At 37.5% G+C, this 21878-nt stretch overlaps 1 protein-coding gene and 6 non-coding genes across 7 annotated transcripts in view; all 7 read right to left on the minus strand.

Moving 5' to 3' along the window:
• LOC133635735 (uncharacterized) overlaps positions 1-21878 on the minus strand; it is an 83981-nt gene that overhangs the window by 39536 nt on the left and 22567 nt on the right. The window lies entirely within an intron of this gene.
• Positions 5517-5588, minus strand: trnap-agg (transfer RNA proline (anticodon AGG)). Its single transcript has one exon. It is a non-coding gene; the product is annotated as a tRNA-Pro (tRNA).
• Positions 7858-7929, minus strand: trnap-ugg (transfer RNA proline (anticodon UGG)). Its single transcript has one exon. It is a non-coding gene; the product is annotated as a tRNA-Pro (tRNA).
• Positions 12097-12168, minus strand: trnap-agg (transfer RNA proline (anticodon AGG)). The gene has a single exon. It is a non-coding gene; the product is annotated as a tRNA-Pro (tRNA).
• Positions 15698-15769, minus strand: trnap-agg (transfer RNA proline (anticodon AGG)). Its single transcript has one exon. It is a non-coding gene; the product is annotated as a tRNA-Pro (tRNA).
• Positions 16867-16938, minus strand: trnap-agg (transfer RNA proline (anticodon AGG)). The gene has a single exon. It is a non-coding gene; the product is annotated as a tRNA-Pro (tRNA).
• Positions 17771-17842, minus strand: trnap-agg (transfer RNA proline (anticodon AGG)). Its single transcript has one exon. It is a non-coding gene; the product is annotated as a tRNA-Pro (tRNA).

The following is a 21878-nucleotide window of genomic DNA, read 5'->3' on the forward strand; positions in this document are numbered from 1 at the left end:
TATAATTTAAGTTTGTGCGCGTGATTGACAGCCTAAGGCTTATGAGGCACATTTTTTATTTATCTTTTTATTTCAACTTAAAAACGTATGAGCCTATGCCTATGCCTACAACATAGGCTATGTGTTTATCTTTATTTTCCTGCCTGTCGTTGACAATGGAGATTGTCTGATATTTTGTCATGGCTGCAGATCAATCAATAAAGGTTCATCTTTGTCGCGAAATTGTTCACTGTTTCACTGTGCACCCCGCCCTCGTCCCTATTTGAGCATTATAACGTTAACAAGTTAATATTCATTGAAATAAATTCCGAACATTTTTTTTACCCAACGAAAATATAGGCCTAATCTTTCTAAAACATTTTTTTAACTTCTTAAAAGCATCGTTCTGCTTGCTGCAACTGCGCACACAAAGTGTGAGGAACGCACTCCTGATCTGAGGGCATTGGCAACAATAGTCAACACTTTCTTAATGGAAATGACAATAATATTATAATAATGATAAATAACATTATCACGCATTAATATCTCTTAGCCACTAATGCGTGGCCAAGAGATATTAATGCGTGGCACGCATTGAATGTCTCTGCTGCATCGAATCAGTCTCCTGTCTTTAACAGGCATAAGCTTTCTAACCTCACTAATGCCTTGCATCGTCTATATTAGATATATAACAACGGGCCGGTGGCGGGTGGGTGTGGTTTTGATAAAATGTTGGTTCGGGTGAATGGCGGGGGGATGACGACTTTTGTGATGCGGTTGCAGATGAAATAATTGCCTATCCGCGCATCTCTAGCGCACACTCAAGGGATCAATGAAAATGTAGCTTGTAACCCTAAGTTTTTTTTGGGGATCAAAATAGCCATACCTTTAAATTAGTGGTAAAAGTGCAATATACTAACGTAGTTTTAGATTGTGTTCCCTGTTAAAATGTCACAATTCATGAGAATTTTTGTTGAAAGGTGAATTTGTAGGGCTTGTTGGTCTAGTCGTATGATTCTCGCTTAGGGTGCGAGATGTCCCGTGTTCAATTCCTAGACAAGCTCTTCATGGTGCTATGAACTCTCAGCTCAATTTTCCAAACTGCGCACACTCAAGCGATCAATGAAAATTGTAGTGAATCAACTTTTTTGTTAATAAAAGTGCAGTTAAAGGTTGTCTCCACAGATAAAATATAAACTTTTTTGTGAACTTGGTGAAAACCAACATTGGTCTAGTGGTATGATTCTCGCTTTGGGTGTGAGAGGTCCCGGTTTCAATTCCTGGACAAGCCCTAAGCAGTGACTATAAACTCTTAGCTTAATTTTCCAAAATGCACACTCTCAATGAAAATGTATGAAATCAAAAACAGTGGGACCTCAATTTACAAACTCTATTTGTTTACAAAAGAGCTTGTAACCCTTAGTTCTTTTTTTTGCATCAAAATAGCCATACCTTTAAATTAGTGGTAAAAGTGCAATATACTAACGTAGTTTTAGATTGTGTTCCCTGTTAAAATCTCACAATTCATGAGAATTTTTGTTGAAAGCTCATTTTTTGGGGCTTGTTGGTCTAGTCGTATGATTCTCGCTTAGGGTGCGAGAAGTCCCGGGTTCAATTCCCAGACAAGCCCTTAACAGTGCTTTTGAACTCTCAGCTCAATTTTCCAAGCTGTGCACACTCAAGGGATCAATGAAAATTGTAGTGAATCAAATTTTTTGTTAATAAAAGTACAGTTACAGGTCGTCTCCAAAGATGAAATATAAACTTTTTGAGAATTTGGTGAAATTTAACATAGGGCTTGTTGGTCTAGTGCAGGGGTCACCTACCTTTTTGAAACCAAGAGCTACTTCTTGGGTACTGATTAATGCGAAGGGCTACCAGTTTGATACACACTTAAATAAATTGCCAGAAATAGCCAATTTGCTCAATTTACCTTTAACTCTGTTATTATTAATAATTAATGATATTTATCTTTGTGGAAACACTGATCATCTTAATGATTTCTCACAATAAATATATATAGAAACAGATAAATATCAATATGCAACACTTTATTTTTATATTTTCTCTAAGTGCACATTTTTCAAATTGAACATTTTCAAATGATCACTTCTAAGACAGTCTTGTGAAATCACAATACCCCATTTTAACTAGCTAGCCACTACATTTTTTAACAAATCATGAATTACTTTGCACCATGTTTATACAAATAATAACTCATGTAAAATACAAAAGTAAACTCTCAATTTTTTAAATCATGTCACACTTTGAACTGGACACCAAATCTGTTATCTGTTTCTTTGTAAGAAACAGATAATCTCACATAATCTGGGAGCAGGAAGCAGGACAGGTGCAACACCTGCATAGTGCTAACAAAAAAAAAAGTAAGTAGACATACTTACGTATGTCTACTACGTACGTAGCTGCGCTTCCAAACATTTGATCGCTTGCTGGCATTGCATGCTGTTAACTAGTGTGTTGTACTCTGGTGTGTAACTTGACACTGCAACTCTGAGTGAGTCTTGCAGATGTGCATCAGTGAGGCGTGTTCTGTGTTTGTTTTTGATGAAGTTCATGTCAGAAAAGGCTGATTCACAAAGATAAGATTTTTCCTCATTGTTTGCGGAACCTTCTTAATCGTTTGGACATATTTTCACAGCAATCTGGCCTTAAGCTTAATTATGATAAATGTAAAATGTTAAGGATCGGAAATCTAAAGGGAACGTCCTTTCGAATGGAATGCAAAGTGCCTGTTTTGTGGACAGATGGACCAGTTAACATACTTGGTGTTGTTGTCCCAGAAAATCTGGAAGATCTAGGCTCAGTAAATTATGATAATCGACTAAGAAAGCTGGACAAAATTATGCAATTATGGAAAGAGAAATCCCTAACCTTGTATGGTAAAATGTTTATTGCCAACTCGTTAATTATTACTCAATTTATTTATTTGTTTTTGTCATTACCAGCTCCATCACAAAACTTTTTTAAGATTTATGAGCGGAGGGTCTTCGATTTTGTCTGGAACGGCAAACCAGAAAAGATTAAAAGAAAGGTTTTGTACAAAGAGTATGAATATGGGGGCCTGAAACTTCTCAACCTTGAAGCTATGTGTCTGTCTTTAAAAGCATCAATTGTTCCAAAGATGTATTTAAACATTGAGTAGTACACAAATGTCCTGTTGGACAAAAAACATATATATATATATATATATATATATATATATATATATATATATATATATATATATATATATATATATATATATATATATATATATATATATATATATATATATATATACATATATATGTATCAAAATAAATTATATCCTTTTTTACAAGTGATCCACTCCCATTTTTCTGGGAGGGGATCACCAGCACAGTCTGCTGGGAAACATGGCGGGGTTCATAAAGGAAACAATCCACTCATAGTGGTGTTTTCAATTTTATGTGCCAGAAAAAAGAGACGATATTTTGCAGCAGATAATATGGATGAACTCTAATATTGTAATAGATGGAAAGCCTTTCTTTTGGAAAAATATGTTTGAAAGAGGAATAATTTTTGTCAATGATATTATGGAATGGTAAAATTATGAAGTATGATGAATTTAGAATTATGTATGGTGATGCTTGCTCAAGCTTTTCATTTTATCAACTAACTGGAGTAATTGGGAAAAGATGGAAACAAATAATTAATTATGGGACTACTAAATTATTAGTTTGTAAACCTCTAATAAGAAATTCTAGTTGGCAAAAAGGAACTAAAATAAATAGAAAAATATATAATTTCTATTTAATAAAGAAATCTTTGAAGGCTGCCCCATACAACACATATGGAAAATGGGAGGACTTTTTTGACTACCCGTTGCCGTGGGACGCCATATTCAAACTAATCTATAAAACTACTACCGATGTGCAAAATCGTTATTTTCAAATTAAAATTATTTATAACTTCTTACCCACAGGGAAAATGTTAAAATTATGGAATATGACAGAGTCAGATGATTGCCGATTTTGTTGTCAGGAGCCTGAATCCACCCTGCATTTGTTTTGGTATTGTCATATTGTGTCTTTGTTTTGGGTGGAAGTTGAAAAAATGTGTTTAAGGATTGGTTTGTTTATGAAGCTTAATGTTGTTTCTGTTATTTTAGGAGAGTTCATTGACAATCATGATTTAGTCAATTTAATTATAGTACTCAGTAAAAGGTTTATTTTTAAGGCCAAAAACAGATATTCACTTAGTATTACTTTCTTTAAAACATTTATTCAGTATTTTCTAACTGTAGAAAGTTACATGGTTGAAAACGATAATGATGCAAAAAAACATTTAAAAAAAAGATGAGAAGTCCTCAAAGGCTTATTTTGAAAGTATAATTATGTTTATAGATTATATGATATCTGTTGTTGTGTTCCCTAATTTGAGTGACCTGGACATAATCTGGACTGTACATAAATGCTTATTTTGATAATGTAATTTTGTTTATAAATTATATGCAATCTGTTGTGTTCCCTAATTTTTTTCTGTGTACATGAATGAAGTTGTGTGTTGCTGAGTCCGACTTGGACATTATCTGGACTGGGCCTGGTTTTAAAAACCCTTTAAACAAATCTAATTTCATTGACAACCTGGTCTGTTGAAGATAAGGCCCTTTTTTTAAAAATAAAATAAAATAAGATAAAAAAATAAAAAACATTTTCTCGGATAAAAAAGAAAGTAAAACAATATAAAAATAATTACATAAAAAATAGTAATTAATGAAAATGTTAGTGGACCAGCAGCCTATGTGTGCTTCAGGGACTGTGTCCCTTGCAGATGTGTTGTCTATGTTGTGGGAACCAGAATATTGGTAGCAGAAAGAAATAACCCCTTTTGTGTGAGTGGGTGTGGATGAGTGTGCATGGGGGGGGGGGGGGGGGGGGGGTTGTTTGGGTTAATGCACTGATTGAAAGTGTATCTTGTGTTTTTTCTATGTAGATGTAATTTTTAAATTTTTTTGTATTTTTAAAAAAAATGTTCCTCCTTTTTTAGAGCAGGCCCGCGGGCGACTCATCTGGTCCTTACGGGCGACCTGGTGCCCGCGGGCACCGCGTTGGTGACCCCTGGTTTAGAATCACTGCTTAGGGCAACACTTTCATTGATCACTTGAGTGTGCACAGTTTGGAAAATTTTAGCTAAGAGTTCATAGCACCATTGAGGGCTTGTCCGGGAATTGAACCCGGGACCTATCGCACCCTAAGCGAGAATAATGCGACTAGACCAACAAGCTCCAAAAAAATCTGTGTTCAACAAAAATTCTCATGAATTGTGAGATTTTAACAAGGAACAATCTAAAACTAGGTTTGTATATTGGCCTTTTACCTCTAATTTAAAGGTATGGCTATTTTAATGCAAAAAATAACTAAGGGTTACAAGCTCTTTCGTAATCAATTAGAGCTCGTAATTTGAGGTCCCACTGTACTTGATTTTATACATTTTCATTGATCCCTTGAGGGGGGGCAATTTGGAAAATTAAGGTGAGAGTTCAAAAGCACTGTTAAGGGCTTGTCCGGGAATTGAACCCGGGACCTCTCGCACCCTAAGCGAGAATCATACGACTAGACCAACAAGCCACAAAAAACTATTTTTCAACAAAAATTCTCATGAATTGTGAGATTTTAACAGGGAACCCGATCTAAAACTACGTTAGTATATTGGCCTTTTACCACTAATTTAAAGGCCTACTGAAACCCACTACTACCGACCACGCCGTCTGATAGTTTATATATCAATGATGAAATCTTAACATTGCAACACATGCCAATAAGTGCAATTTTAAATTTCCCGCCACACTTCCGCTTGAAAACGTCTCGGTATGATGACGTTTGCGCGTGACGTAGCCAGTTTAACAGAGGTATGGCTTCCCCATTGAAGCCAATACGAAATAGCTCTGTTTTCATCTCATTCCACAGTATTCTGGACATCTGTGTTGGTGAATCTATTGCAATTTGTTCATTGCATTATGGAGAAAGAAGCTGAGCAAGCAAAGAAGAAAGATGTCGGTGCGAAGCGGATATTTTGCGAGGGAAGTCAGCAACACAACACAGCCGGTGTTTCATTGTTTACATTCCCGAAAGATGCAGTCAAGATTGAAGAACTCGGACAACAGAGACTCTAACCAGGAGGACTTTGATTTGGATACACAGACGCGATACCGTGAGTACGTAGCTGCGCTTCCAAACATTTGATCGCTTGCTATAGTGAAGTGAAGTGAAGTGAAGTGAATTACATTTATATAGCGCTTTTTCTCAAGTGACTCAAAGCGCTTTACATTGTGAAACCCAATATCTAAGTTACATTTAAACCAGTGTGGGTGGCACTGGGAGCAGGTGGGTAAAGTGTCTTGCCCAAGGACACAACGGCAGTGACTAGGATGGCGGAAGCGGGGATCGAACCTGCAACCCTCAAGTTGCTGGCACGGCCGCTCTACCAACTGAGCTATACCTATAACTAGCTCGAGCTAGTAGCTAGGAGCTAGGAGCTAGCATAACAAACACCTAGGTGTTTGTTACGCGGGATTAATTTGTGGCATATTAAATATAAGCCTGGTTTTGTTGTGGCTAATAGAGTATATATATGTCTTGTGTTTATTTACTGTTGTAGTCATTCCCAGCTGAATATCAGGTCCCACCCGCGCGCTTCCAAACATTTGATTGCTTGCCCGTACGTGCGTGTCATGTACGTAACTTTGGTTAAATATATAAGCTTTATGAACCTTGGGTTAGGTGAACGGTTCTTTGGGCTGAGTGAGTGTGTGTATTGTGCAGGTGTTTGAATTGTATTGGCGGGTTATATATACGGGATCCCGTCCATATAACCCGCTCGAGCTATAACTAGCTCGAGCTAGTAGCTAGGAGCTAGGAGCTAGCATAACAAACACCTAGGTGTTTTTATGCGGGATTAATTTGTGGCATATTAAATATAAGCCTGGTTGTGTTGTGGCTAATAGAGTATATATATGTCTTGTGTTTATTTACTGTTGTAGTTATTCCCAGCTGAATATCAGGTCACCCCCGGCTCTCACAGCATCTTCCCTATCTGAATCGCTTCCACTCCCCACTAGTCCTTCACTTGCATTTTCCTCATCGACAAATCTTTCATCCTCGCTCAAATTAATGGGTAAATCGTCGCTTTCTCGGTCCGAATCTCTCTCACTTCTGGCGGCCATCATTGTAAACAATAAGGAACTTTGCGGATATGTTAAATGGGTTATACTTGTATAGCGCTTTTCTACCTTCAAGGTACTCAAAGCGCTTTGACAGTATTTCCACATTTACCCATTCACACACTGATGGCGGGAGCTGCCATGCAAGGCGCTAACCAGCAGCCATCAGAGGTAAAGAGTGAAGTGTCTGGCCCAAGGACACAACGGATGTGACTAGGAAGGTCAAGGTGGGAATTGAACCCCAGTAACCAGCAACACTCCGATAGCTGGCACAGCCACTCTATCAACTTCGCCATGCTCAATTTACTACGTCATGCTACTTCCGGTAGGGGCAAGCCTTTTTTTTTATCAGATACCAAAAGTTGCGATCTTTATCGTCGTTGGTTTATACTAAATCCTTTCAGCAAAAATATGGCAATATCGCGAAATGATCAAGTATGACACATAGAATAGATCTGCTATCCCCGTTTAAATAAAAAATTTCATTTCAGTAGGCCTTTAAAGGTATGGCTATTTTGATGCAAAAAAAATAACTAAGGGTTACAAGCTCTTTCGTAAACAATTAGAGTTTGTAAATTGAGGTCCCACTGTATTTGATTTTGTACATTTTCATTACAGTAATCCCTTGAGTGTGCGCAGTTTGGAAAATTGAGCTGAGAGTTCAAAAGCACTGTTAAGGGCTTGTCCGGGAATTGAACCCGGGACCTCTCGCACCCAAAGCGAGAATCATACGACTAGACCAACAAGCCACAAAATGCACTTTCAACAAAAATGTTCATGAATTGTGAGATTTTAACAGGGAACACAATCTAAAACTAAATTTTTATATTGGTGTTTTACCACTAATTTAAAGGTATAGCTATGTTGATGCAAAAAAAAGAACTAAGGGTTACAAGCTCTTTCGTAAACAATTAGAGTTTGCAAATTGAGGTCCCACTGTATTTGATTTTGTACATTTTCATTAATCCCTTGCGTGTGCGCAGTTTGGAAAATTGAGCTGAGAGTTCAAAAGCACTGTCAAGGGCTTGTCCAGGAATTGAAACCAGGACCTCTCGCACCCAAAGCAAGAATCATACCACTAGACCAACAAGCCATATGTAAAATTCCACCAAATTCTCAAAAAAGTTTATATTTTATCTGTGGAGACGACCTGTAACTGCACTTTTATTAATAAAAAAATTTGATTCACTACAATTTTCATTGATCCCTTGAGTGTGCCCAGTTTGGAAAATTGAGCTGAGAGTGAACCCGGGACATCTCGCACCCTAAGCGAGAATCATACGACTAGACCAACAAGCCCCCAATAATCCACTTTCAACAAATATTCTCATGAATTGTAAGATTTTAAAAGGGAACACAAGCTAAAACTACGTTAGTATATTGCACTTTTACCATAAATTTAAAGGTATGGCTATTTTGATCCAAAAAAAAAAGAACTAAGGGTTACAAACTCTTTTGTGAACATTTAGAGTTTGTAAATTGAGGTCCCACTGTCATTGATTTTTTAAATTTTCATTGATCCCTTGAGGGTGTGCAATTTAGAAAATTAAGCTTAGAGTTTCGAATCACAGCATAGGGCTTGTACCTGGGAGCTATCGCACCCAAAGCGAGAATCATATGACTAGACCAACAAGCCCCAAAAAATCTGTTTTTAACAAAAATTCTCATGAATTGTGAGATTTTAACAAGGACCACAATCCAAAACTATGTTAGTATATTGGCCTTTTACCACTAACTTAAAGGTATGGCTATTTTGATGCAAAAAATAAGAACTAAGGGTTACAAGCTCTTTCGCAATAAATTAGAGCTCGTAATTTTAGGTCCCACTGTACTTGATTTTATACATTTTCATTGATCCCTTGAGTGTGCGCCGTTTGGAAAATTGAGCTGAGAGTTCAAATGCACTGTTAAGGGCTTGTCCAGGAATTAAACCCGGGACCTCTCGCACCCTAAGCGAGAATCATACGACTCGACCAACAAGCCACAAAATATGCACTTTCAACAAAAATTCTCATGAATTGTGAGATTTTAACAGGGAACACAATCTAAAACTACGTTAGTATATTGGCCTTTTACCACTAATTTAAAGTTATGGCTATTTTGATGCAAAAAGAAGAACTAAGGGTTACAAGCTATTTCGTAAACAATTAGAGTTTCTAAATTGAGGTCCCACTGTTTTTGATTTTATACATTTTCATTGATCCCTTGAGGGTGGGCAATTTGGAAAAATAAGCTTAGAGTTAAGAATCACTGCTTGGGGCTTGTCCAGTAATTGAACCCAAGACCTCTCCCACCCAAAGCGAGAATCATACCACTAGACCTACAAGCCCTATGTTAAATTACACCAAATTCTCAAAAAAGTTTATATTTTATATGTGGAGACGACCTGTAACTGCACTTGTATTAACAAAAAATTTGATTCACAACAATTTTCATTGATCCCTTGAGTGTGCGCAGTTTGGAAAATTTAGCTGAGAGTTCAAGGAACTGTTAAGGGCTTGCCCGGGAATTGAACACGGGATCTCTCGCAACAAAGCGAGAATCATACGACTAGACCAACAAGCCACAAAAAATTAACTTTCAACAAAAATTCTCATGAATTGTGAGATTTTAACAAGGAACAATCTAAAACTAGGTTTGTATATTGGCCTTTTACCACTAATTTAAAGGTATGGTTATTTTAATGCAAAAAATAACTAAGGGTTACAAGCTCTTTTGTAAACAATTAGAGTTTCTAAATTGAGGTCCCACTGTTTTTGATTTTATACATTTTCATTGATCCCTTGAGGGTGGGCAATTTGGAAAAATAAGCTTAGAGTTAAGAATTACTGCTTGGGGCTTGTCCAGGAATTGAACCCAAGACCTCTCCCACCCAAAGCGAGAATCATACCACTAGACCAACAAGCCCTATGTTAAATTACACCAAATTCTCAAAAAAGTTTATATTTTATCTGTGGAGACGACCTGTAACTGCACTTTTATTAACAAAAAATTTGATTCACAACAATTTTCATTGATCCCTTGAGTGTGCGCAGTTTGGAAAATTTTGCTAAATGTTCAAGAAACTGTTAAGGGCTTGCCCGGGAATTGAACACGGGATCTCTCGCACCAAAGCGAGAATCATACGACTAGACCAACAAGCCACAAAAAATTACCTTTCAACAAAAATTCTCATGAATTGTGAGATTTTAACAAGGAACAATCTAAAACTAGGTTTGTATATTGGCCTTTTACCACTAATTTAAAGGTATGGTTATTTTAATGCAAAAAATAACTAAGGGTTACAAGCTCTTTCGTAAACAATTAGAGTTTCTAAATTGAGGTCCCACTGTTTTTGATTTTATACATTTTCATTGATCCCTTGAGGGTGGGCAATTTGGAAAAATAAGCTTAGAGTTAAGAATCACTGCTTGGGGCTTGTCCAGGAATTGAACCCAAGACCTCTCCCACCCAAAGCGAGAATCATACCACTAGACCAACAAGTCCTACGTTAAATTACACCAAATTCTCAAAAAAGTTTATATTTTATCTGTGGAGACGACCTGTAACTGCACTTTTATTAAGAAAAAATTTGATTCACAACTATTTTTATTGATCCCTTGAGTGTGCGCAGTTTGGAAAATTTAGCTGAGAGTTCAAGGAACTGTTAAGGGCTTGCCCGGGAATTGAACACGGGATCTCTCGCACCAAAGCGAGAATCATACGAATAGACCAACAAGCCACAAAAAATGAACTTTCAACAAAAATTCTCATGAATTGTGAGATTTTAACAAGGAACAATCTAAAACTAGGTTTGTATATTGGCCTTTTACCACTAATTTAAAGGTATGGTTATTTTAATGCAAAAAATAACTAAGGGTTACAAGCTCTTTCGTAATCAATTAGAGCTCGTAATTTGAGGGCACACTGTACTTGACTTTATACATTTTCATTGATCCCTTGAGGGGGGGCAATTTGGAAAATTAAGCTGAGAGTTCAAATGCACTGTTAAGGGCTTGTCTGGGAATTAAACCCGGGACCTCTCGCTACCTAAGCGAGAATCATACGACTCGACCAACAAGCCGCAAAATATGCACTTTCAACAAAAATTCTCATGAATTGTGAGATTTTAACAGGGAACACAATCTAAAACTACGTTAGTATATTGATCTTTTACCACTAATTTAAAGGTATGGCTATTTTGATGCAAAAAAAAGAACTAAGGCTTACAAGCTCTTTCGTAAACAATTAGAGTTTCTAAATTGAGGTCCCACTGTTTTTGATTTTATACATTTTCATTGATCCCTTGAGGGTGGGCAATTTGGAAAAATAAGCTTAGAGTTAAGAATCACTGCTTAGGGCTTTTCCAGGAATTGAACCCAGGACCTCTCCCACCCAAAGTGAGAATCATACCACTAGACCAACAAGTCCTATGTTACATTACACCAAATTCTCAAAAGAGTTTATATTTTATCTGTGGAGACGACCTGTAACTGCACTTTTATTAACAAAAAATTTGATTCACAACAATTTTCATTGATCCCTTGAGTGTGCGCAGTTTGGAAAATTTAGCTGAGAGTTCAACGAACTGTTAAGGGCTTGCCCGGGAATTGAACCCGGGATCTCTCGCACCGAAGCGAGAATCATACGACTAGACCAACAAGCCACAAAAAATCTGTGTTCAACAAAAATTCTCATGAATTGTGAGATTTTAACAAGGAACAATCTAAAACTAGGTTTGTATATTGGCCTCTTACCACTAATTTAAAGGTATGGTTATTTTAATGCAAAAAATAACTAAGGGTTACAAGCTCTTTCGTAATCAATTAGAGCTCGTAATTTGAGGTCACACTGTACTTGATTTTATACATTTTCATTGATCCCTTGAGGGGGGGGCAATTTGGAAAATTAAGCTGAGAGTTCAAAAGCACTGTTAAGGGCTTGTCCGGGAATTGAACCCGGGACCTCTCGCACCCTAAGCGAGAATCATACGACTAGACCAACAAGCCACAAAAAATGAAATTTCTACAAAAATTCTCATGTATTGTGAGATTTTAACAGGGAACACAATCTAAAACTAAGTTTTTATATGGGCCTTTTACTTGATTTTATACATTTTCATTGATCCCTTGAGGGGGGGAAATTTGGAAAATTAAGCTTAGAGTTTAGAATCACTGCTTAGGGCTTGTTTAGGAATTGAACCCAGAACCTCTCCCACCCAAAGCGAGAATCATACCACTAGACCTACGTTAAAGTACACCAAATTCTCAAAAAAGTTTACTTTTTATTTGTGGAGACGACCTGTAACTGCACTTTTATTAACAAAAAAATTTGATTCACAACAATTTTCATTGATCCCTTGAGTGTGCGCAGTTTGGAAACTTTAGCTGAGAGTTCAAGGAACTGTTAAGGGCTTGCCCGGGAATTGAACACGGGATCTCTCGCAACAAAGCGAGAATCATACGACTAGACCAACAAGCCACAAAAAATTAACTTTCAACAAAAATTCTCATGAATTGTGAGATTTTAACAAGGAACAATCTAAAACTAGGTTTGTATATTGGCCTTTTACCACTAATTTAAAGGTATGGTTATTTTAATGCAAAAAATAACTAAGGGTTACAAGCTCTTTCGTAAACAATTAGAGTTTCTAAATTGAGGTCCCACTGTTTTTGATTTTATACATTTTCATTGATCCCTTGAGGGGGGGCAATTTGGAAAAATAAGCTTAGAGTTAAGAATTACTGCTTGGGGTTTGTCCAGGAATTGAACCCAAGACCTCTCCCACCCAAAGCGAGAATCATACCACTAGACCAACAAGCCCTATGTTAAATTACACCAAATTCTCAAAAAAGTTTATATTTTATCTGTGGAGACGACCTGTAACTGCACTTTTATTAACAAAAAATTTGATTCACAACAATTTTCATTGATCCCCTGAGTGTGCGCAGTTTGGAAAATTTTGCTAAATGTTCAAGAAACTGTTAAGGGCTTGCCCGGGAATTGAACACGGGATCTCTCGCACCAAAGCGAGAATCATACGACTAGACCAGGGGTCGGCAACCCGCGGCTCTAGAGCCGCATGAGGCTCTTTAGCGCCGCCCTAGTGGCTCTCTGGAGATTTTTCAAAAATGTATGAAGAATGGAAAAAGATGAGGGGGAAAAAAAATCAATTTTTTTGTTTTAGTATGGTTTCTGTAGGAGGACAAACATGACACAAACCTCCCTAATTGTTAAAAATCACTCTGTTTATATTAAACATGCTTCACTGATTCGAGTATTTGGCGAGCGCCGTTTTGTCCTACTAATTTTGGCGGTCCTTGAACTCACCGTATAGTTTGTTTCCATGCATAACTTTCTCCGACTTTCTAGGACGTGTTTTATGCCACTTCTTTTTCTGTCTCATTTTGTCCACCACACTTTTAACGTTGTGCATGAGTGCACAAAGGTGAGTTTTGTTGATATTATTGACTTGTGTGGAGTGCTAATCAGACATATTTGGTCACTGCATGACTGCAAGCTAATCGATGCTAACATGCTATTTGGGCTAGCGATATGTACATATTGCATCATTATGCCTCATTTGTAGGTATATTTGAGCTCATTTAGTTTCCTTTAAGTCCTCTTAATTAAATTTATATCTCATGACACATGAAATATGGCTTTTAATTTGTTGCGGCTCCAGACCGATTTGTTTTTGTATTTTTGGTCCAATATGGCTCTTTCAACATTTTGGGTTGCCGACCCCTGGACTAGACCAACAAGCCACAAAAAATTAACTTTCAACAAAAATTCTCATGAATTGTGAGATTTTAACAAGGAACAATCTAAAACTAGGTTTGTATATTGGCCTTTTACCACTAATTTAAAGGTATGGTTATTTTAATGCAAAAAATAACTAAGGGTTACAAGCTCTTTCGTAAACAATTAGAGTTTCTAAATCGAGGTCCCACTGTTTTTGATTTTATACATTTTCATTGATCCCTTGAGGGTGGGCAATTTGGAAAAATAAGCTTAGAGTTAAGAATCACTGCTTGGGGCTTGTCCAGGAATTGAACCCAAGACCTCTCCCACCCAAAGCGAGAATCATACCACTAGACCAACAAGTCCTATGTTAAATTACACCAAATTCTCAAAAAAGTTTATATTTTATCTGTGGAGACGACCTGTAACTGCACTTTTATTAAGAAAAAATTTGATTCACAACAATTTTCATTGATCCCTTGAGTGTGCGTAGTTTGGAAAATTTAGCTGAGAGTTCAAGGAACTGTTAAGGGCTTGCCCGGGAATTGAACACGGGATCTCTCGCACCAAAGCGAGAATCATACGACTAGACCAACAAGCCACAAAAAATTAACTTTCAACAAAAATTCTCATGAATTGTGAGATTTTAACAAGGAACAATCTAAAACTAGGTTTGTATATTAGCCTTTTACCACTAATTTAAAGGTATGGTTATTTTAATGCAAAAAATAACTAAGGGTTACAAGCTCTTTCGTAATCAATTAGAGCTCGTAATTTGAGGGCACACTGTACTTGACTTTATACATTTTCATTGATCCCTTGAGGGGGGGCAATTTGGAAAATTAAGCTGAGAGTTCAAATGCACTGTTAAGGGCTTGTCCGGGAATTAAACCCGGGACCTCTCGCTACCTAAGCGAGAATCATACGACTCGACCAACAAGCCGCAAAATATGCACTTTCAACAAAAATTCTCATGAATTGTGAGATTTTAACAGGGAACACAATCTAAAACTACGTTAGTATATTGATCTTTTACCACTAATTTAAAAGTATGGCTATTTTGATGCAAAAAAAAGAACTAAGGCTTACAAGCTCTTTCGTAAACAATTAGAGTTTCTAAATTGAGGTCCCACTGTTTTTGATTTTATACATTTTCATTGATCCCTTGAGGGTGGGCAATTTGGAAAAATAAGCTTAGAGTTAAGAATCACTGCTTAGGGCTTTTCCAGGAATTGAACCCAGGACCTCTCCCACCCAAAGTGAGAATCATACCACTAGACCAACAAGTCCTATGTTACATTGCACCAAATTCTCAAAAGAGTTTATATTTTATCTGTGGAGACGACCTGTAACTGCACTTTTATTAACAAAAAATTTGATTCACAACAATTTTCATTGATCCCTTGAGTGTGCGCAGTTTGGAAAATTTAGCTGAGAGTTCAACGAATTGTTAAGGGCTTGCCCGGGAATTGAACCCGGGATCTCTCGCACCAAAGCGAGAATCATACGACTAGACCAACAAGCCACAAAAAATTAACTTTCAACAAAAATTCTCATGAATTGTGAGATTTTAACAAGGAACAATCTAAAACTAGGTTTGTATATTGGCCTCTTACCACTAATTTAAAGGTATGGTTATTTTAATGCAAAAAATAACTAAGGGTTACAAGCTCTTTCGTAATCAATTAGAGCTCGTAATTTGAGGTCACACTGTACTTGATTTTATACATTTTCATTGATCCCTTGAGGGGGGCAATTTGGAAAATTAAGCTGAGAGTTCAAAAGCACTGTTAAGGGCTTGTCCGGGAATTGAACCCGGGACCTCTCGCACCCTAAGCGAGAATCATACGACTAGACCAACAAGCCACAAAAAATGAATTTTCTACAAAATTCTCATGTATTGTGATATTTTAACAGGGAACACAATCTAAAACTAAGTTTTTATATGGGCCTTTTACTTGATTTTATACATTTTCATTGATCCCTTGAGGGGGGGCAATTTGGAAAATTAAGCTGAGAGTTCAAATGCACTGTTAAGGGCTTGTCCGGGAATTAAACCCGGGACCTCTCGCTACCTAAGCGAGAATCATACGACTCGACCAACAAGCCGCAAAATATGCACTTTCAACAAAAATTCTCATGAATTGTGAGATTTTAACAGGGAACACAATCCAAAACTACGTTAGTATATTGATCTTTTACCACTAATTTAAAGGTAAGGCTATTTTGATGCAAAAAAAAAAGAACTAAGGCTTACAAGCTCTTTCGTAAACAATTAGAGTTTCTAAATTGAGGTCCCACTGTTTTTGATTTTATACATTTTCATTGATCCCTTGAGGGTGGGCAATTTGGAAAAATAAGCTTAGAGCTAAGAATCACTGCTTAGGGTTTTTCCAGGAATTGAACCCAGGACCTCTCCCACCCAAAGTGAGAATCATACCACTAGACCAACAAGCCCTATGTTACATTACACCAAATTCTCAAAAGAGTTTATATTTTATCTGTGGAGACGACCTGTAACTGCACTTTTATTAACAAAAAATTTGATTCACAACAATTTTCATTGATCCCTTGAGTGTGCGCAGTTTGGAAAATTTAGCTGAGAGTTCAACGAACTGTTAAGGGCTTGCCCGGGAATTGAACCCGGGATCTCTCACACCAAAGCGAGAATCATACGACTAGACCAACAAGCCACAAAAAATTAACTTTCAACAAAAATTCTCATGAATTGTGAGATTTTAGCAAGGAACAATCTAAAACTAGGTTTGTATATTGGCCTCTTACCACTAATTTAAAGGTATGGTTATTTTAATGCAAAAAATAACTAAGGGTTACAAGCTCTTTCGTAATAAATTAGAGCTCGTAATTTGAGGTCACACTGTACTTGATTTTATACATTTTCATTGATCCCTTGAGGGGGGGCAATTTGGAAAATTAAGCTGAGAGTTCAAAAGCACTGTTAAGGGCTTGTCCGGGAATTGAACCCGGGACCTCTCGCACCCTAAGCGAGAATCATACGACTAGACCAACAAGCCACAAAAAATGAATTTTCTACAAAAATTATCATGTATTGTGAGATTTTAACAGGGAACACAATCTAAAACTAAGTTTTTATATGGGCCTTTTACTTGATTTTATACATTTTCTTTGATCCCTTGAGGGGGGGGCAATTTGGAAAATTAAGCTTAGAGTTTAGAATCACTGCTTAGGGCTTGTTTAGGAATTGAACCCAGAACCTCTCCCACCCAAAGCGAGAATCATACCACTAGACCTACGTTAAAGTACACCAAATTCTCAAAAAAGTTTACTTTTTATTTGTGGAGACGACCTGTAACTGCACTTTTATTAACAAAAAATTTGATTCACTAATATTTTCATTGATCCCTTGAGTGTGCGCAGTTCTTTCGTAATCAATTAGAGCTCGTAATTTCAGGTCCCACTGTACTTGATTTTATACATTTTCATTGATCCCTTGAGTGTGTGCTGTTTGGAAAATTGAGCTGAGAGTTCTAAAGCACTGTTAAGGGGTTGTCCGGGAATTGAACACTGGACCTCTCGCATCCTAAGCGAGAATCATACGACTAGACCAACAAGCCACAAAATGAACTATCAACAAAAATTGTCATGAATTGTGAGATTTTGACAGGGAACACAATCTAAAACTATGCAAGTATATTGGCCTTTTACCACTTATTTAAAGGTATGGCTATTTTGATGCAAAAAAAAGAACTAAGGCTTACAAGCTCTTTCGTAAACAATTAGAGTTTCTAAATTGAGGTCCCACTGTTTTTGATTTTATACATTTTCATTGATCCCTTGAGGGGGGCAATTTGGAAAATTAAGCTGAGAGTTCAAAAGCACTGTTAAGGGCTTGTCCGGGAATTGAACCCGGGACCTCTCGCACCCTAAGCGAGAATCATACGACTAGACCAACAAGCCACAAAAAATGAATTTTCTACAAAAATTCTCATGTATTGTGAGATTTTAACAGGGAACACAATCTAAAACTAAGTTTTTATATGGGCCTTTTACTTGATTTTATACATTTTCATTGATCCCTTGAGGGGGGGGCAATTTGGAAAATTAAGCTTAGAGTTTAGAATCACTGCTTAGGGCTTGTTTAGGAATTGAACCCAGAACCTCTCCCACCCAAAGCGAGAATCATACCACTAGACCTACGTTAAAGTACACCAAATTCTCAAAAAAGTTTACTTTTTATTTGTGGAGACGACCTGTAACTGCACTTTTATTAACAAAAAATTTGATTCACTAATATTTTCATTGATCCCTTGAGTGTGCGCAGTTCTTTCGTAATCAATTAGAGCTCGTAATTTCAGGTCCCACTGTACTTGATTTTATAAATTTTCATTGATCCCTTGAGTGTGTGCTGTTTGGAAAATTGAGCTGAGAGTTCTAAAGCACTGTTAAGGGGTTGTCCGGGAATTGAACACTGGACCTCTCGCACCCTAAGCGAGAATCATACGACTAGACCAACAAGCCACAAAATGAACTATCAACAAAAATTGTCATGAATTGTGAGATTTTGACAGGGAACACAATCTAAAACTATGCAAGTATATTGGCCTTTTACCACTTATTTAAAGGTATGGCTATTTTGATGCAAAAAAAAGAACTAAGGCTTACAAGCTCTTTCGTAAACAATTAGAGTTTCTAAATTGAGGTCCCACTGTTTTTGATTTTATACATTTTCATTGATCCCTTGAGGGTGGGCAATTTGGAAAAATAAGCTTGGAGTTAAGAATCACTGCTTAGGGCTTTTCCAGGAATTGAACCCAGGACCTCTCCCACCCAAAGTGAGAATCATACCACTAGACCAACAAGCCCTATGTTACATTACACCAAATTCTCAAAAGAGTTTATATTTTATCTGTGGAGACGACCTGTAACTGCACTTTTATTAACAAAAAATTTGATTCACAACAATTTTCATTGATCCCCTGAGTGTGCGCAGTTTGGAAAATTTTGCTAAATGTTCAAGAAACTGTTAAGGGCTTGCCCGGGAATTGAACACGGGATCTCTCGCACCAAAGCGAGAATCATACGACTAGACCAACAAGCCACAAAAAATTACCTTTCAACAAAAATTCTCATGAATTGTGAGATTTTAACAAGGAACAATCTAAAACTAGGTTTGTATATTGGCCTTTTACCACTAATTTAAAGGTATGGTTATTTTAATGCAAAAAATAACTAAGGGTTACAAGCTCTTTCGTAAACAATTAGAGCTCGTAATTTGAGGGCACACTGTACTTGACTTTATACATTTTCATTGATCCCTTGAGGGGGGGCAATTTGGAAAATTAAGCTGAGAGTTCAAATGCACTGTTAAGGGCTTGTCCGGGAATTAAACCCGGGACCTCTCGCTACCTAAGCGAGAATCATACGACTCGACCAACAAGCCGCAAAATATGCACTTTCAACAAAAATTCTCATGAATTGTGAGATTTTAACAGGGAACACAATCTAAAACTACGTTAGTATATTGATCTTTTACCACTAATTTAAAGGTATGGCTATTTTGATGCAAAAAAAAGAACTAAGGCTTACAAGCTCTTTCGTAAACAATTAGAGTTTCTAAATTGAGGTCCCACTGTTTTTGATTTTATACATTTTCATTGATCCCTTGAGGGTGGGCAATTTGGAAAAATAAGCTTAGAGTTAAGAATCACGGCTTAGGGCTTTTCCAGGAATTGAACCCAGGACCTCTCCCACCCAAAGTGAGAATCATACCACTAGACCAACAAGTCCTATGTTACATTACACCAAATTCTCAAAAGAGTTTATATTTTATCTGTGGAGACGACCTGTAACTGCACTTTTATTAACAAAAAATTTGATTCACAACAATTTTCATTGATCCCTTGAGTGTGCGCAGTTTGGAAAATTTAGCTGAGAGTTCAACGAACTGTTAAGGGCTTGCCCGGGAATTGAACCCGGGATCTCTCGCACCGAAGCGAGAATCATACGACTAGACCAGGGGTCGGCAACCCGCGGCTCTTTGACCACTCTGATGCGGCTCAGCTACATACATGCCGACCCCCCCTGATTTTCCCAGGAGATTTATGGGTCTCAGTGTCTCTCATAGATTGCTCCCAGGGAAAAAAATAATCCTATTTCCACTCAAATTTCCAAACAAAAGGGCGTGCCCTGATTGCACTGCTGTGATTGTCCTCTATAGCATACAGCATGCCAGTTCTGCCACGTGTTACATGTTGTTACTACTTATACACACAGGAGACAGCAAAGCATACTTACTCATCAGCCACACATCTTACACTGACGGTAGCCGTATCAAACAACTTTAACATTGTTACGTTACAAATATGCGCCACACTGTGAACCCACACCAAAAAAGAATGAAAAACACATTTCTGGAGAACATCTGCACTGTAACATAACATAAACACAACACAACCATTACCCAGAATCCCATGCAGCCCTAACTCTTCCGGTCTGGATTATACACCCCGCTACCTTACAACCCCCCCCCACACATCAAACCCCCCCCCCCCCCCTCTCCTTGCGTTGGTTGAGCGGAAGAGTTAGTGCTGCATGGGATTCTGGGTATTGGTACCGTCAGTGTAAGATGTGTGGTTGCTGAGGTAGTACGCCTTGCTGTCACTTACGTGGACAATCTGGAACTGCATTCTACGTGTGGTCAACAGGTGCGCTGTTAGGCCAGCCTGTAGAGGGCGCAAAATGCAGAGTCATCACGCTCAGATATTAAGGTGTCTCCCGTTAAAAGTGAGAGGATTGGCAAGTATGACGCCATCAAGCGTCATTCGTTCAAAACTCGCGGGCTGCGCTAACATCAAATGTCCACATTAAAGTGCGTGCCGGTGCGCGTGTCGGAGACCCCTGGTTAATATAGCACAAAGCATTTAAGCTCTGTATGCAGTGTTTTTCATTTTAAATTGTACATTTTTTTTTGTGGCTCCGATCACTTTCTTTAATTTGTGAAACTTGCCAAAATGGCTCTTTGAGTAGTAAAGGTTGCCGACCCCTGGACTAGACCAACAAGCCACAAAAAATTAACTTTCAACAAAAATTCTCATGAATTGTGAGATTTTAACAAGGAACAATCTAAAACTAGGTTTGTATATTGGCCTCTTACCACTAATTTAAAGGTATGGTTATTTTAATGCAAAAAATAACTAAGGGTTACAAGCTCTTTCGTAATCAATTAGAGCTCGTAATTTGAGGTCACACTGTACTTGATTTTATACATTTTCATTGATCCCTTGAGGGGGGGGCAATTTGGAAAATTAAGCTGAGAGTTCAAAAGCACTGTTAAGGGCTTGCCCGGGAATTGAACCCGGGACCTCTCGCACCCTAAGCGAGAATCATACGACTAGACCAACAAGCCACAAAAAATGAAATTTCTACAAAAATTCTCATGTATTGTGAGATTTTAACAGGGAACACAATCTAAAACTAAGTTTTTATATGGGCCTTTTACTTGATTTTATACATTTTCATTGATCCCTTGAGGGGGGGAAATTTGGAAAATTAAGCTTAGAGTTTAGAATCACTGCTTAGGGCTTGTTTAGGAATTGAACCCAGAACCTCTCCCACCCAAAGCGAGAATCATACCACTAGACCTACGTTAAAGTACACCAAATTCTCAAAAAAGTTTACTTTTTATTTGTGGAGACGACCTGTAACTGCACTTTTATTAACAAAAAAATTTGATTCACAACAATTTTCATTGATCCCTTGAGTGTGCGCAGTTTGGAAAATTTAGCTGAGAGTTCAAGGAACTGTTAAGGGCTTGCCCGGGAATTGAACACGGGATCTCTCGCAACAAAGCGAGAATCATACGACTAGACCAACAAGCCACAAAAAATTAACTTTCAACAAAAATTCTCATGAATTGTGAGATTTTAACAAGGAACAATCTAAAACTAGGTTTGTATATTGGCCTTTTACCACTAATTTAAAGGTATGGTTATTT

The sequence above is a fragment of the Entelurus aequoreus genome, linkage group LG20, assembly GCF_033978785.1.
Source record: "Entelurus aequoreus isolate RoL-2023_Sb linkage group LG20, RoL_Eaeq_v1.1, whole genome shotgun sequence".
Taxonomy (NCBI): domain Eukaryota; kingdom Metazoa; phylum Chordata; class Actinopteri; order Syngnathiformes; family Syngnathidae; genus Entelurus; species Entelurus aequoreus.